Below are 18,044 nucleotides of genomic sequence, written 5' to 3'. Positions count from 1 at the left end.
AAAAATGATAGCTCCGCCTTTCAAGACGACACAAAATCTGACAGTACTGCTCGGCTATTATGAATAAAAATATGCCGCATTTTTTAAAATAGACTTTGGAGACATGCTCATTTTGTACTCCTGGCACAAATAACTAAATGGCTGTTTCTGGAGCACTGCTATCATGAAACAGAGATCAGATATCAATGTTGAACCCTTAGACCTTGGAAAATATGTATATTTTGTTAACATTCATTACATTTATAGACGGTAAATGATATATTAAACAAAAGCAGATTGATGTCACCACCGCATGGGGAAAATGCGTATCAACAGGTTAAAGGGGGCGCTACAGAGCCCCCGTACACACCCATGTGTGAACTTTTGCCCCGCATTAATGGCCAACTTATGTGTGTGCAAAATTTCATGAAATTTTAAGTATGCCAAGTGCCTTAAAAATAACATCAAATATCCCATGACAATTTTACATCAGCAGTGTCTTGACATTATTCTAAAGAATTTTGAAGCAATTCATGTAAACACAAGACAGCTATTTCAAAGTCTGATAAAAATTACCTTACTTCCCACATCTGTCTGTCAGTTGATTATCAGCTTTCTGGTGGACAGGCAGAAGCTTGTGAGATAGGGAAAATTCACTTCCATCACCTGTACAATCAGCACTGGTGACCGCCAGGAATGTGTGCTCTCCCCACTACTTTTCTTCCTCTACACCAATGACCGCATCACCAAGGACCCCTCTGTCAAGCTCCTGAAGTTTGCAGACGACACCACTTGTCATCGGCCTCATCCGAGATGATGATGAGTCTGCATACAGAAGGGAGGTTAAACAGCTGGCTGTCTGGTGCAGCCAAAACAACCTGGAGCTGAACATGCTAAAAACAGTGGTGATGACAGTGGACTTTAGGAGGTACACCCCAACACTGTCCTCCTCACCATTCTAAACAGTACTGTGGCAGCAGTGGTCATTCAGGTTCCTGGGCACTACCACCTCACAGGACCATAAATGGGAGACCCACATTGACTCCATTGTGAAAAATGCCCAGCAGAAGTTGTACTTCCTTCAGCTGCCACAGGCGCTGCTGATACAGTTCTACTCAGCAGTCATTGAGTCTGTCCTCTGCACATCAATAACTGTCTGGTTTGGTTCAGCTACGAAATCGGATATCAGAAGACTACAAAGAACCGTTCGGACTGCTGAGAGGATTATTGGTTACCCCTTGCCCTCCCTTCAAGATCTATACACTTCCAGATTGAGGAAAAGTCTGGGAAAATCTCTCTGGACCCCTCACACCGTAACCACTAACTTTTTGAAATGTTGCCTTCTGGCCGACGCTTCAGAGTTCTGAGCATCAGAACCGTCAGGCACAGGAACAGTTTTTTCCCTCAGGCTATCCATCTCAATTTATTGCGTCACCATGGCAAAACCTTTCAATATATCAAAAGCCCATTCGTAATGTAGCACATATAATGTCTTGGCATAATATTGCCTAAGTTTGGTGCCAGTCACATGAATCTCCTAAGAGAAGTATTCAAAAAGTCAGGGCCTGCAATTTTCAAAAAATGCACATTCAATCCAAAATATCCATGATAACGCAACATGAGATCAGATATGAAAGTTATGATGGTGCGCGAGAGGAGCACTGCAGCTCACATCTGATTGAGGAGAGGAAGAAAACACAGCTCACAGTCCAGATGCACTCTAAACTTTCCAAACAGCTTTAGGTGATGTAGATCACAAAGCATTAAGGAATTATACAAAAATACCATATAACTAAATACAAAGCGCTCTCGTTGAGACTGCACCCGGCTGATGCACATTCTGGCGCAGGAAGAATATTTTGAAATATCTCAAAAATCCTTTAAACAAGATACATTTACATGTAGCAACATATGAGATATTTAGACGTGCTTTCAGAGAATAGATCTTGAAAATAATTATATTTTGACTTTACTGCAATGACAGAAGAATAATCAAGTGAAAAAATACACTTATATATAAAATACACTTAAATTCAAGATACATTCTCTGAAAGCAAATCTAAATATAATAAATGTTGTTTCTCAGATAAATGTATCTTGTTTTAAGGATTTTTAGATATTTTTAAATGGAGAACAAGACAATACACTTGATAACAACAGGATATTTTTGCAGTGATTTTTTTTTTATGAATTAATTTGAATAATATGTATTTTTACCCCCTTTTAATTCAATGAATGTCATTTAGAGGAATGTTAAAAGATGATATTGTAAATTATGATTAGTAAGCATGTTTATTACAACCTTTTAAGTCAAGGTTCAAGCTGAATAGTCTGTTAAAAGCTAATGATTAATCATTGCAATAATCGCCCAAATAGTCAAATAATTGTTCTAATAATCATTAGATTAGTCAATTATCAAAATAATCGTTAGCTGCAGCCCTACATAATAATAATAATAATAATAATAATAATAATAATAATAATAATAATCCTTAGAAAAACAATAGCGCCTCAGCACTTTCAGTGCTTGGGCCCTAATAATAATAATAATAATCTTTAGGGAAAAAAAAGGGCCTCTACATTTTCAGTGCCTGGGCCCTAATAATAATAATAATCCTTAGAAAAACAACAGCACTTAAGCACTTTCAGTGCTTGGGCCCCAATAATAATAATAATAATCCTTAGAAAAACAATTGGGCCTCCACACTTTCAGTGCCTGGGCCCCAAGAATAATAATAAAATCCTTAGAAAAACAATAGCGCCTCAGCACTTTCAGTGCTTGGGCCCTAATAATAATAATAATGCTTAGAAGAACAATAGGGTCTCCACAATTTCAGTGCTAGGGCCCTAATAATAATAAGAAGAAGATGGGTATGGTTAAAAAGAAAACAATGCTTTTCCCAACTCTTCTTATTGATTTTTTTCCAGCAAAAGTGCTTCATTTTTCTCTAAAATATTAATTCCATCTGACAGTTTTTCTATTATTATTATTATTATTATTTGATATGAGCTCTATATTTAGGTTTCCTAATTTTGTATAGGCATTGGTAAATCGTGTTCAGTTTATAATGTATGGTCAACGCTAACGCTGAACATATAAACACATTGCGGACAGGTGCAATGCGAACACAATACAGCAGGGGGAAAAAAGCTTATATAGCTTATAGCTTGCAAATCTGTAATATCTTACAACATGTTGGTCAAAGAACTTCTTCAGTAATTCTATTAATTTCTCTGAAGATTCTTTCAGTTGCAAGTAGCCTTTATCACTGTTACCATCATTAATTACAATAAGTTTCACAAATGATGCTGGAGATGACAGCAAAAGCATGCGATGACAGTAAGTCCTCATTTTTTTGAGAAACTATTGTACTTGCTAAATCAAAATTTTACTATGTGAAGGCCCTTCAAACAATTTCATTACTGTTTCCAGAAAGTTCCAAATTACTCAGAATTTACTCAAATACTTACAAAAGTTTCATGAATGAGGCCCTGAATGAGGCCCTAAAAGAGGGTGGTGTTGCTTAAATTCACTACTAGGATGTACTGAGGACAGCTCAACTCTTTATCAAACCTTTATTTTGTGTGTTGCACTCAATGGCTTAAGCAATTGTGCCATTACTAAAGCTTTCCTGTTAATTCCTAACTTAGGTGTCCTGTGTGGCCTGCTTGTGCAGTCCGAAATCGGACCAGAACCGTGTTACCAAAGGTGGTGGCAGCCTAAAGTTAAAACATCTTTTCTAGATAATAACCTGTATAGTAGCTCAGGGGGAAAAAAATTACAATATACTCTTGCATAAGGATTTACAAGACTAAATGAATTAGCTCTTCCTGAACCTTTATTTTAAACTCTATTAAGATAATATGATACATAAGAATCAATTTGGTTCTGTCCATCTTGTCCGTATCTACCCATTCTTCTGTTTCTGAAATAAATCTTAATAAGCCACATACTGTTTGGTCAACATTTGAGACTTCATAGGGTCTTCATATGGAATCTTCCTAAGGTCTCTTCCTAAGGTCTCATTGATTTTCATTCTAAAGATTCTAATCTCTGTTATAATTAGTGTGAACAGATTCTTGCTTGTGGAAAACGGGACAGCCCCCTCCCAGCAAAAATGAAATTGACGTATCTTTACCTAGATGCAAATCAATGAGAAGTAGAGAGTGCATCCACATCTGTAACTGCTGTCACATTTTACTTTTCGCTGGCAGCAATTTTTCTTAATTTGCTCTTGTCTTTCAAGAGTACCGTAATTTCCGGACTATTGAGCGCACCTGAATATAAGCCGCACCCACTGATTTTTAAAAAAAATATTATTTTGAACATAAATAAGCCGCACCTGTCTATAAGCCGCAGGTGCCTACCGGTACATTGAAACAAATTAACTTTACACAGGCTTTAACGAAACACGGCTTGTAACAAAAATAAATAGGCTTTAACGAAACACGGTGTGGCAGCGGGGGCGTGGTCAAGCGCCCGTCCGGGAGAGAAAAGCGGTAAGCTTACATCTGAGCTAAATTATGTCTAACACCGGTGTCTAATTTCAGTAAACATGGGGAGAGCGGCATAAAAAGGCAGCAGCCACAGAGCTGAGAGAGTGACACACGTCAGTCTAGTGTTGGCGCATAGAAGAATTGAGAAACTTTATAAAATTGATTGTAAACATTGCTGTGGCCATTAAAAGCCTTACCTGGAACGTCAAGTGCCCTGCTGAAAACTGTCACACTGGTGCCCGTGTGACAGTTTTCCCAAGAAGGACACGTGAAGCAGGGCACTTGAAATTAGACACCGGTGTTAGACATAATTTAGCGCAGGTGTAAGCGCCCTTACAGCTTTTCTCTCCCGGACGGGCGCTTGACCACACCCCCGCTGCCACACACGGCTTGTAATAAAACATTTGCAGTAAACAGTAGCCTACCAAGAAAGTCATTGGTCACTATCTTCCTCGTCCTCTGCACTGAAACCACTGAAGTCATCTCCTTCGGTGTCGGAGTTGAATAGCCTCAGAATAGCCTCAGATTTAGTTGTCTTTTTGCACTGAGTCAATTCCTCACGCTGCTGTTTCCAACGTCTTATCATCGACTCATTAAGACCAAGATCCCGTGCAGCAGCTCTTCCTTTTCCAACAGCCAGATCAATCGCCTTCAACTTGAAAGCAGCATCATATGCATTTCTCCATGTCTTTGCCATGGTGAGGGTGACAAAATGACTACCGTAATCAGAATAATGGGAAGTTTGAGCGCGCTCGATTTAATCTAAACAGTAAACAAAAAAAGTTGTTTGACCTTAACCCGTTCGGCAATTTCATTGGTCTAATGAAAGCTTCACGCCGCCAAAAAACTGAGCACGTCACAGAAAGTTTTTTTTTTTTTTTTTATAAAATCTGAAAGCGGGAAAAATCCATATATTAGCCGCGTCATTGTATAAGCCGCGAGGTTCAAAGCGTCGGAAAAAAGTTGCGGCTTATAGTCCGGAAATTACGGTATATAGTTAAATGCAGAGCAGTCCAGTCCAAAATTAAGACATACGAAAAGCACTGCCTTCATGACTGTTTTGACTGAGTTGAGATTTATCCTGTGTCCATGCTGCATTCATTAATGAGAACACACGCTCCACAGATGCAGATGTCCCAGGCAGGCATAAAACAAACTCCACGACCTTGGCTAAGACTCCAAAGTTGATGGTCTTGCTCTCCAGCTCACGAAAAACGTCTGTCCATCTCTCAGACATGGCAGTCTTGTTCATGCTCCACTCATCAAAGAGCGTGGTTTCGTCAATCAAACTGAGAACAGGGTTTCTGGATTAGAAGTGTTTGAGGCTGCTCTGAATGTCTTTCCACTCTGGGATGTCTCTTAGTAGGTCCATTTACGTTTTTCTGTGTTCTAACAGCGGCTGCAATTTTGGAGGTAATCCACCGATGCTGAATAAAAGTTTCTCACTGAATAAATCATCCACTCGCATGTCACCAGCTTCAACCAGGGCATCCATCTGCTTTTTAATGTCAGAGGGTATGAATGATTCTTCCAGCCTTGCCTGCAAGACTTTCCTCAGGTCTTGAACGTGCAAAGTTATGGTCGTGCACAACAGAATGATAAGCAAAAAGTCCTTCACTTGTGTGCACCTTGTCAGATTATGAACTTCTAAAATCTCTAACACTTGCCATAGCAAACTTACTTTTAGCAGCATCCACATGCTTTTTTGTATGAACATGCTGATTGATGTCGGTACGGCCTCCATGGACGATGGAAATGCGAACTCCACAAATCTCACACCTCACTTTACTAGGCTCTGTCTGTGACAGTAAATTGTACTATATTTTAGAAATGTAAAGTCTTTTTGAAGATCCTCATTAAATGTGCATGCGTGCTTCCTTGACATTTTTCCAGCCGCAATTTCATCTGTGTGCTCTTTCAAACAGATTCTTCGATCATTTCAGAAATGGGATGTCTGTTGATAGGGGATTGTGATTGGATAGTTTAATCCAATCATGTACTTCAAATAACACGTTGTGATTTTGTCAGTTTTACAATCCATAGCTATCTTTGATTAGAATATTCACGTGACCGAGAAAGCCACATAGGCGATGGAGAATTTTTAGGAGAGGGGAAATACGGGACAAGCATGATTGTTTCAGAATAACACTAGAAAAAGTGCTTAAATACGGGACTGTCCCAGGAAAAATGGGACGACTGGCCACGCTAGGTATAATAATACTAAAACAGTACAAGGGAACAAGTACCAGGACACTGACTAGTCCAGCCCTGGACTCAATATACTTTTTTCCTGCATAAGTCTTGCACTAACGTGCAACCAGTAAAAAAGCCCAATGAGACATAATAGCAAGTTCAAGTCATGTCCAGGATGCATTTCATTACACATCTGAGCACTGGGTTATTCATCAGTTTGACAGGGCTAATCCCTTTTGGTCGCATTACAGAAATATTTGTGGTTTGATGGCCAGTGGGAATGGACCACCAGAAATGGTGTTCAAAAAACAAGATTTACTTCTGTAACATGACGAGACATTAAAGCAGAGCCTATGTGAAGATGTGGGAAAATGTTTCATGTTCCACTGTTAAGGTTTTTTGAAATGATCGCTTCAATGGCAGTCTGAAATATCTGCCACATTCTTTCCAGATTTCCTAAAACTACGTCTGTGCACTATTCACATAAAATAATAACACACAAAGACACGCACATGCACGCGTGCACACACACACACACACACACACACACACACACACACACACACACACACACACACACACACACACACACACACACACACAATTAATTCACATTTCCTAAGAAATCCTTTAAGCAATGTGGTGAGAAAACAAGATGACATCAGATTTTTGTGGAGAAACAGAAAGACAGACAAATGACAGATGGTGTATTGAATTTACTGAATGAATACAATACTTTTAGAAGACTTTTTCACATAGTATCATTTAACGTTGTCATGCTTACAATAACAATTATGGACACCTTACCAGACCCACAGTAATGTGCATATTGGGTTAAAACAGATTTAAGACGTCGCAAAAACAGTCCAGGAATCTTCAACAAAATTATTTTCTTGAATTATAGCATTACATTCACACTCTATTATCCTAATTGGTACAGGCCAAGATCTCTCACCTCACTGAGTTTTTAAGAACTGGCATTCTAGTGTCACACAGTCCACACTTTTCAGCACAAAGTCTGCAAAATGTCTGATCAACTTTGCAGTTTATTCTGGTTTTAAAGGCATACCTCAGATAACAAATGTAATAAATATGCTTGTGGATATCTAGTTCACCCATCAATGAAAAGACTGTCATAATTTATTCACTATCATGTCATTCCAAACTGAATGGCTAGGGCTGTCACGGATATGAAATTTTCCTAACGGTTAATTGTCATACAAATAATTCTGATTAATGATTTTATTGTATGTTTTAGACCCACTCATAAGTATGATTATTGGCTGACGATTAATTGTCATACAAACTGTCATACATTGTGTGTATTAAGCTAACATTGTACAGTACATGACATGAACAAAGCAGACATATTCATTTTAAAATAATTTACATTTAAATGTATGTTTTATTCATGGCAATTATAGTATTAGCATGATACACATACACCTGATATACTGTATATATAGCATAGCGTTAGTTCAGGCAGGTCACGACAGTCAAGCTTACAATCAGCTGATGCTTAGCTGATCATGACGTACAATTCAGACTTCAGTCAAAGTCCTTCCTTCATTCATTCTCTCAGCTGCCTTTCCTTTGCGTAGATGCAAGCTACTCTTAACAGTGCCACTGAAGCTTTATATTTAAGGATATTTAAGCCCATTATACCTGGACTTTACCCTCACATTGTGGCCCATCCTTCACTAAGCCTTATTAACCACCCAGACACCAGATTCCCATTTATTTTGGATACTTTCTGCAATGGACATATTTGTTCCCCCTTTTCTGTTATTATTATTTCAAATAAATACCAAGAACATCTACTCCAGGGTAACGCAGACATACTCATTCCCAACAGCCGCCTCTGGAGAAGTTTACGTCTCCATGTATTGACTGGCCTGCAGAGAAAATCTTGCTATCATCCATGTTTTGCAATTTTTGGAATTAATAACATGCTTGACTAGTGTTCCGAACTTCCTTCGACTCCTCCATTATCTGGATTTAAAAGACCACATCTATCGGATCGCAGTTCAACCTCCGCATTCATGTTGTAAATAAGAGCTATCAGTTCCTTCATTAATAACTGGAGTGGCACATCATAGCATCCTAATCCATAGTTTACTAATGTCAAAGGTACTGTAATGATTCAGGAGAAGGCAGACGTGGGGGTTTGGATCCAAATGCGGTTTATTTGAAGAAAGCAGAGGGAACACAAACACTGGAACAAAATAAAAGGTCCACAATGGGAAAACGAAACTAAAACTCGGAAGAACATACAGGGGTTACACAGGTTGGGAAAGACATCCACGAAGGGCAGGGTAGAAACATAAACGGTAACCTTGAGCACGACAAGAAACATCAACAACGATCGACAAAGACTGAACAAAGAACAAGGGTTTAAATACATCAAGGAACAAACAAGAGAATGAGGGACACCTGGAAGAAATAATCAGGGAAGGAGAAATAATCAAGGGAACACCAATCATAATAACAAACTACAAAGGACTACAAAAACAAAACAGGAAACAGGGACTAAACTAAACTTCAACATAAAAGCACAAAGACAAAAGACACCAATGAACATGACAGAAACCAAACAGGAAACAGGAACCAGGAAACAGGGGCTAAACTGAACTTCAACATAAGAGCACAACAACAAAAGACACCAATGAACATGACAGAAACCAAACAGGAACCAGGAAACAGGGGCTAAACTGAACTTCAACATAAGAGCACAACAACAAAAGACACCAGAGAACATAACAGAACCCCCCCTCAAAGGATCGGATTCCAGACAATCCAAAAAAACAAAAGACAAAAAAGACCCACAAAGAAAAAACAAAATGAGGGTACCAGGGGCAAGCAGACAGTCCAAGGGACCACAAGGGGCAGACAGACAGCCCAGGGGGGCACGGACACAGTCCACGGGGGTACAAGGAGCACGGAGACAGTCCATGGGGCCACTGAGACAGTCCACGGGGGCACAAAGGGCAGACAGGCAGACCGGGGAGGCCGAGAGGGCTGGCACGCAGTCTATGGGAGTGTGTGAAGGGGACCGGGTCAGGTGACCTGGGGGCGTCAACCGGGCAGGGACAGGTCCAGGAGGCCTGGGAGGCGGCCACAGTGTGGGGACAGGCCTGGGTGGCCCGGGAGCTGGCCGTAAGGCAAGCACAGGGTCAGGAGGTCTGGGAGTTGGCCATGGGACAGGGGCAGGTTTGGGGGACCTGGGAGGAGGCGTGGCCTCTGGAGAGGCCGGCGGAGCCGCGTGAGGCAGAGCCAAGGAGGACTACTGAGGTGGAGCAGTCGAAGACTTGGGTGCCGGCGCCGTGGAAGGCGTAGGCGGTGAAGGCACGGAAGGCAGAGCTGAGGGAGCCACTGGAGGCGGAGCCGAGGGAGGCTCAGGAGGTGGAGCCGAGGGAGGTTCAGGAGGCGGAGCCAAGAGAGGCTCGGGAGACTCCAGAGGCGGAGCCGTGGTTGGCAGAGCTGTGGGAGGCTCAGGGGCGGAGCCGAGGGAGACTCAGGAGGCAGAACTGAGGGAAGCTCAGGAGGCAGAGCAGAGGGAGGCTCAGAAGGCAGGGCCAAGGGAGGCTCAAGAGGCGGAGCCAAGGGAGGCGGAACCATGGAAAACTCTGGAGGCTCAGGGGGCGGAGCCGTGAGAGACTCGAGAGGCAAAGCCGAGGAAGGCTTAGGAGGTGGAGCCGAGGAAGGCTCAGGAGGCGGAGCCGAGGAAGGTGGCGCCATAGGAGGCTCTAGAGGCGGAGCCCTAGAAGGCCCTGGAGGCGGCGCCGTAGGATTCTTTAAAGGCGGAGGCCTGGAAGGCTCTGGAGGCGGAGCCGATGGAGGTGGCGCCGCAGGAGGCTCCAGAGGCGGAGGCCTGGAAGGCTCTGGGGGCGGAGCCATAGGAGGCTCGGGAGGTGGAGCCGAGGAAGGCGGCGCCATAGGAGGCTTTAGAGTCTCTGGGAGCAGAGCCGTAAGAGGCTCGGGAGGCGGAGCCGTAGGAGGTTCGGGAGTTCCTGGGAGAAGAGCCGTAGGAGGCTCGGGAGGCGGAGCCGTAGGAGGCTCGGGAGTCTCTGGGGCAGAGCCGTAGGAGGCTCGGGAGGCTCAGGATGCTCGGGAGGCGGAGCCCTAGGAGGCTCGAGAGGCGGAGCCCTGGAAGGCTCCAGAGGCTCGAGAGGAGGAGCCCTGGGAGGCTCGAGAGACTTGAGAGGCGGAGCCCTGGGAGGCTTGAGAGACTTGAGAGGCGGAGCCCTGGAAGGCTCGAGAGGCTCGAGAAGCGTAGTCCTGGTAGGCTCGAGAGGCGGAGCCCTGGAAGGCTCGAGAGACTTGAGAGGCAGAGCCCTGGGAGGCTCGAGAGGCGGAGCACTGGGTGGCTCGAGAGGCGGAGCCCTGGAAGGCTCCAGAGGCAGAGCCCTGGGAGGCTCGAGAGACTTGAGAGGCGGAGCCCTGGGAGGCTCGAGAGGAGGAGCCCTGGAAGACTCGAGGGGCGGAGCCCTGGGAGGCTCGAGAGACTTGAGAGGCGCTGGCTCTAGGACGGGCACGACCACTGGCGCTGGCTCTTGGACGGTCACGGCTACTGGCACTGGCTCAGGGACGGTCACGGCTACTGGCACTGGCTCAGGGACGGTCGAGGCTACAGGCACTGGCTCAGGGATGGTCGAGGCTACAGGCACTGGCTCAGGGACGGTCGAGGCTACAAGCACTGGCTCTGGGACGGTCGAGGCTACAGGCGCTGGCTCACTGACGTCGGAGGCTACAGGCGCTGGCTCACTGATGTCGGAGGCTACAGGCTCTGGCTCGCAGACCGGGGCAGGCGTGGGCTCTGGCTTGCAGACCGGGGCAGGTGTGGGCTCTGGCTTGCAGACCGGGGCAGGCGTGGGCTCTGGCTCACAGACCGGGGCAGGTGTGGGCTGGGAGGCGGAAGCCCGTCTTCTCCTCCTCCTCCGGGCAGACGAGGTTGGCCTTGTGGGTTCTGGGGAAGTGACTGGTGCGGGGGGTTTGCTCGCTGGCAGGTGGAGCTGGTTTGACAGGGAGCGCCAGGGATGGCTGAAGGGTCTCCACTGTGGGTGGTGAGGTAGGGTCCTCCTCAGCAACGCCCACAGTGAGTGGTGAGCCGCACACCAGTAAGGTCTCCTCAAGGAAGTCGCAGAGAGTCCAGCCGCGTGTGTCCTGTGGCAACCGCTCCTTCAAGGAAGCGTTCAAATTACCCCTGAAGAAGGCCACCAGGGCTGAGTCCGGGAAGTCCGAGACGCTCGCCAGCTCGAGGAAGACGCTAATGTGGTCTTCAATCAGACGGTCTTCTTGTCTTAGGCTGAGTAGGAGAAAGTTAGCCCGTTGAACCGCTGGATCCATAGTGTGGTCGATCGTTCTGTAATGATTCAGGAGAAGGCAGATGTGGGGATTTGGATCCAAATGTGGTTTATTTGAAGAAAGCAGAGGGAACACAAACACTGGAACAAAATAAAAAGGTCCACAATGGGAAAACGAAACTAAAACTCGGAAGAACAAAATAAAAGGTCCACAATGGGGAAATAATCAAGGGAACACCAATCATAATAACAAACTACAAAGGACTACAAAAACAAAACAGGAAACAGGGGCTAAACTAAACTTCAACATAAAAGCACAAAGACAAAAGACACCAATGAACATGACAGAAACCAAACAGGAAACAGGAACCAGGAAACAGGGGCTAAACTGAACTTCAACATAAGAGCACAACAACAAAAGACACCAATGAACATGACAGAAACCAAACAGGAAACAGGAACCAGGAAACAGGGGCTAAACTGAACTTCAACATAAGAGCACAACAACAAAAGACACCAAAGAACATAACAGGTACGCTTCGAACTGTCTGTCTGGATTCATTCCATTGGCTCTAGCTAAATCTGTATGAAGTGCAAGACTTACTTGGCACTTATTTGCGCTGTTTTGCTTTTTATTTGCAATTGCTATCATTTTTCTGCCCGTGGGTGCCCTAACGACCAGCAGCCAATATGGGACTCTTTTTGAGCACTTCAATGGGAGTCCTCTTTAATTGAAGTGTTTAATTGGAGTTTCGTTGTCATACCCTTTTTTTGCTTCAATACAGGACACAAAGCCTTCAGTATGGGACGTTATGTATCCTGTATGGGATAAAATACGGGGCATCTGGCAAAAAGCTAAGCCCGGTGTGTGCAAGATCACTTCTATGCATGCAGCAAATGGCTATTAAATATAAAAAATTTTATCCTAAGTACTAGGAAGGAATATAAGATTTTGCTTGCTCAGCCTGCTCAATAAAAAACTTTTTTCTCCATACAGAAGTGTGCTTGATAAATTAATTATTAAAGAGTTCAATTTGCAGTTGTGTCTCGTAAAATGTATCTGGTTCCTAATCTCCTCAACCGCAATCCCTAAGTGAGATCCACCAATGAGAGAAGTTCCCAATTACCAATCGATTTTTTTTTTCTTTTTTTTTTTAAAGAATTTTCTTCAAATCAAATGTTTTATTGTCGTTAATTAATAATAGAGCTTTCTGGATTGGGTCAAAGCTGAAAAATATTTATAAAAAAAAAATTAAAGGCCTATGGAGAAAATATCCAGAATATTCACAGAAGAAAGAGGATTAAGAGAACAGAGGGCTGCTTCAAACTTTGGATAAATTGTTAGTATTTGTAAGTAGAGTGTGTTTTGCGCAGATTTGTGAGGTTTTCTTTTACTCATCTTTAGGGCCGTACTAGCTATAGGCAGAGCTGGCAATTGCCTATATTTAATGCATTAATTCAGGGCAATTAATTAAATAAAACAACATGTGAAAAAAATTACACCATTAATAATTTCCGCTGAACATACACAAACTCTGTAATGAAGAATTTTCCTACCAATGGAGCAATTCAAGCTTGAAGTACCACCTTGAAGTAAAGGCAGCAAGGGGCAGTCAGTGCAACTCCAGCTGTAGTTGACAACAAACCAACAGCTTTTCAAAGACAAAGATGTATTTTTCAAAGTTTCAAACTGCATTTAACCCATACAGTGTCCTAAAAACACTGTATTTATGGCTAGAGACACGGAAACTCAGTGAAACGTGATGCTACACAACTACAGTGAGATGCTCCACAACAAAAATGGTCCGTCAGATGCATGTGTACATAAAAAAAATAGCAGCCATGTTACTGCAGCCTCAGCTTTCTGTTCTTGGCTGACAGAAGTGGACCCGACGTGGTCTTCTGCTGCTGTAGCCCATCCGCCTCAAGGTTCGACGTGTTGTGCATGAGATGTTATTCTGCTCGCTACAATTGTACAGCAAAGTTATTTGAGTTACCGAAGCCTTTTTGTCAGCTCGAACCAGCATGGGCATTCTCTGTTGACCTCTCTTATCAACAAGGCATTTTCGTCCGCAGAACTGCCGCTAACTGGATGTTACAGAAATAATCAAACCAGCCCATCTGGCACCAAAAGTCATGCCATGGTTGAAATCACTGAGATCATATTTTTCCCATTCTGATGGTTGATGTGAACATTAACATACTCCCGACCCGTGTCTGCATGATTTTATGCATTGCAATGCTGCCACACGATTGGCTGATTAGATAATTGCATGAATATGTAGGTTTACATTTATGCCTAAAAAAGTGGTCAGTAAGATATATATATATATTTATATACAGTATATAATATCAAATTAAGAATTATTTTGATTATTATGTGTTGAATTATCTTTATGTGGGGCAAATTTCTGCAAATATTGATATATATGATTATTTTTTTATAATTTGATCAAATAATCAACATATTGCATAATACATTAAATGAAAAAATGTAATCGACTGACAGTTTGTACTTATTTGTACATTTAATTTCAACTATTATTTGGAAAAATCTATGTTACATATATGTAAATTAGGGCTGAAACAATTAGTTGTTATCTTCAATGTCAACAATAAAACAGCATGAAGCATTTACAATGTTTCCATTGATCATGGTATAAATAATGTGGGTGGGGGTTGTACTTGCTTGTTTTGATTATTGGGGGGGGGGTGGGTTTATAGCTCCCCCATCCACCCTACACCCTATCTACGCCCCTGGATTAATCGATTATCAAAATAATCATTAGTTGCCGCCCTAAATTAAACAGTAATTATTTAGTATTTTGAAATATTTGTTGCATATATACTGTACGTATGCAAGTATGTGACTTTTTATATCAAGAACCCATAAATGAGGATACATGCATGTATTAAATATAGTATGTATTTTAAAAATAATGGCATATATCTGCAGATTTCTGTATGGGGAAGCAACACACATTAAACTCACAGTTTAAGTCACAGTTGCATACAAAAGTTCACTGAACTGGAAGAAATCTGTAAACACATCAATGGAACATTGTTACTAAATTTCACTCTGTAGATAGTACCCTATGCCAGAATAGCAGGTACTATTCTGAGAATGGTTTGGTGGATCTGATTAAGTTTGTATGTATTGATACAGATAAAGGCAAAACAAGCCTTGAGAAATGGCCTTTCAACAAGGGACAGGGACTGCTCAGGATACAATGTGACCATCTTTATTCAATAATTTCTCTGATGGCTGGCTGCCTTCCCGTCCTTTATCCTGCCCTCTATTTCGGTCTGTCACATTCACACACTCTCTACTTCACAGCATATATTTAACCTCAGATGTACCAACATGCCCCCTCCCATAGCCCTGAACTTAGAACGAGCAAAGCCTCCTGCCCTTGACAATGTTAATTCATGTACTCCGCTCTGTGTAATATCAGTCACAGCAACCAAAGCAAAAGTGCACAATGGCTAGCATATAATAGCAAGCAGTGACTAGTGATGCCACAGAGGGCACACAGCAGGACAGTTACTGAACATTCTGGATTTATTGATGCCACCCCCGACAGAATGTCAGCTTCCCACAAAGGCACAGATAGGAGAGGTGGCAGTATGATGCCTGCTTGTTTATCAAAGTATAGAGGAGAAATAATGGGGAAACCTTTAAGGCTGAACCTTATTCATTTAGTTTAGTATAGTATAGTATAGCATAGTAGAGCATAGCATAGCATAGCACTGTTTCCAACGTTTTGCCATAAGTACCCCCACAGCACCATGAGTAAGGCTCAAGTATTCTTTCATTGAAACAAAACAAAATATGTGTAGCAAAGGCTAAATATAATTGAACATTCCATTAATATTGTATTATATCCTTGATGCACAAAATTGTGTGTATATATATACTGATCTATGAAAAAAGGCCAATGAGAATTAGGCAGACAGTATTTGCATACCCTGCCCCTGGACATACACGTATAAAAGCGGGGAAATGCGTCGAGTTCATTCAGGATTTTTCTGAGGAACCGGAAATGGTCCGGCCACCACAGTGGCTCGGCTCAGCGACACGGCCGGGAGGACACAACGTCTCATTCCCTCCATCAGGGAACGGAGGTTACATACATAACCTAGACGTTCCCCGTCTGTCGCTCACTTCGACGTTGTGTCGAAGAAGCGACACTAGGGGTCCAATTTAAATCACGCCATGCGCTGAGCCGTGTACGTGTACTACTGACACAAGAGCAGGCACGTATTTCACGTGCAAAGGTGACCAGTTGTGTCAGGCTGCATGTACCCTTCCCCAATGCCCCATATAAGTCGTCTGAATCCTTCTGGTTGCCCTAAACAGGGGAACACGGCGACGCTTGCCAACCGAGCCTAGCCGGGCCTCTTTTCTCTCTATGTTTTCTCACATAGAGCCAAATGGCTGGGGCCCTTACACACATTGTGGGAAGGGGGTCCTACCCAGTTTCCTATTCTTTCAGGGGGAAAAGACCCTGCGGAGACCACACCTGCACAGGGACGGGGAGGTAAAAGTGGCGAATACATCACATGGGCCACTCAGGTCACATGTGGAAAAATGGCACGGTGGTAGATCCAGCCTCAAGTAGGGGTGAGTTGCTACAACACGGCGACTGGAGGGCAGCTGGATCTGCCTAAGGGAGACTCGGGTCCACTCGTAAGGGGACCGTACCATGGAAAATACACACAGGAGGAGTCCACGCAGGAGTCCCGACCTGTGGAGCACCTATTCCAGTACAGGGTAGATTTGAGTACCCGCCGAATTCCTCCGCTGAATTGCGGACCCATAGGGCTAGGGAGGAGTCATCCAGGGATCCGAATATATGGGATCTCCTGGAAGAGAAAGCGCACAGTTTTACCTCGGCCGAGGGAAAGGGCGCTAGGTGCAAGCGATCCACCCGGCCAGTCCGTCAACGTGTTACCGAGTTCTACCGGCTCGGACCTGAGAAAACACAGGACGATACTGACTCAACCCTGAGATTGTAAAATCTCACAAAGGTATTAGGTGTTGCTCAACCCGCTGCTCTACATATGTCTGCCAGGGAGGTGCCTCTGGCCAGTGCCCACCTCTGTTTGGAGACAGCGTTGCCTTTTCGCTGTCCACCAAAGCAGACAAAGAGCTGCTCAGAACGTCTAAAGTTCTGCGTTAGGTCCAAGCAGGTACACAAAGCACGTACCGGACACAGCAACGAAGGGGCTGGGTCTGTCTCCTCCCGGGGCAGCACTTGCAGGTTCACTAACTGGTCTCTGAAGGGCGTGGTAGGATCCTTGGGCACGTAGCCCGGTCGCGGTCTTAAGATCACATGTGTGTCTGCTGGACCGATCTCCACTCAAGTGTCACTGACAGAGAACGCTTGCAGGTCCCCACCCTCTTGATGGAGGCGAGCGCGATCAGCAGGGCAGTCTTTAGAGAGAGGGCCCTGAGTCCAACTGATTCTAGCAGCTCGAAGGGGGGTCTCTGAAGGCCTGTGAAGACCACTGAGAGATCCCAGGAGGGGAACAGGCTTGGTCCCTCCGGGCACCTCTTAGGAACCTGATGAATAAGTTTGCCCAAAGACTTGCCGTCGTGATGGGCTGCGATAGCAGCAACATACACCTTCAAGGTGGAAGGGGACAGCCTCCAGCCTCTCCTGCAGGAATAAGAGCACTGACCTAACTGCGCACCTCTGTGGGTCTTCAGCCTGGGAAGAACACCAATTTGCGAACAAGTGCCACTTCAGTGCGTAAAGTTGCCTGGTAGAGGGGGCTCTGGCTTGGCTGACCGTGTCTACGACAGCAGGTGGTAGACCAGCTAGATCTTCCACGTCCCGTCCAGGGGCCAGACGTGGAGGTTCCAGAGGTCTGGGTGCGGGTGCCAGAGCGTGCCCCGTCCCTGAGAACGAAGGACTTTCCTCAGGGGAATTCGCCAGGGAGGGGCTGTTGCGAGGAGTACGAGGTCCGAGAACCAGGACCAGTAGGAAGCCACTAGGGTGACTTTATCCTTGTCCTCCCTGTCCTTGCACAGCACCTGTGCAAGGTCAGGGAAGGGCATGGTCATGC

At 44.2% G+C, this 18,044-nt stretch overlaps 1 protein-coding gene across 1 annotated transcript in view; it reads right to left on the bottom strand.

Moving 5' to 3' along the window:
• htr2cl1 (5-hydroxytryptamine (serotonin) receptor 2C, G protein-coupled-like 1) overlaps window positions 1-18,044 on the bottom strand; it is a 150,306-nt gene that overhangs the window by 125,174 nt on the left and 7,088 nt on the right. Inside the window, exon 2 of the mRNA XM_052145252.1 lies at window positions 556-804. The gene's annotated coding sequence lies outside the window, so the exon portion shown is untranslated. The remainder of the gene's footprint in view (window positions 1-555; window positions 805-18,044) is intronic.

Source organism: Xyrauchen texanus, chromosome 2 (genome assembly GCF_025860055.1).
Source record: "Xyrauchen texanus isolate HMW12.3.18 chromosome 2, RBS_HiC_50CHRs, whole genome shotgun sequence".
NCBI lineage: Eukaryota > Metazoa > Chordata > Actinopteri > Cypriniformes > Catostomidae > Xyrauchen > Xyrauchen texanus.
This window is presented reverse-complemented; position numbering and strand designations above follow the sequence as displayed.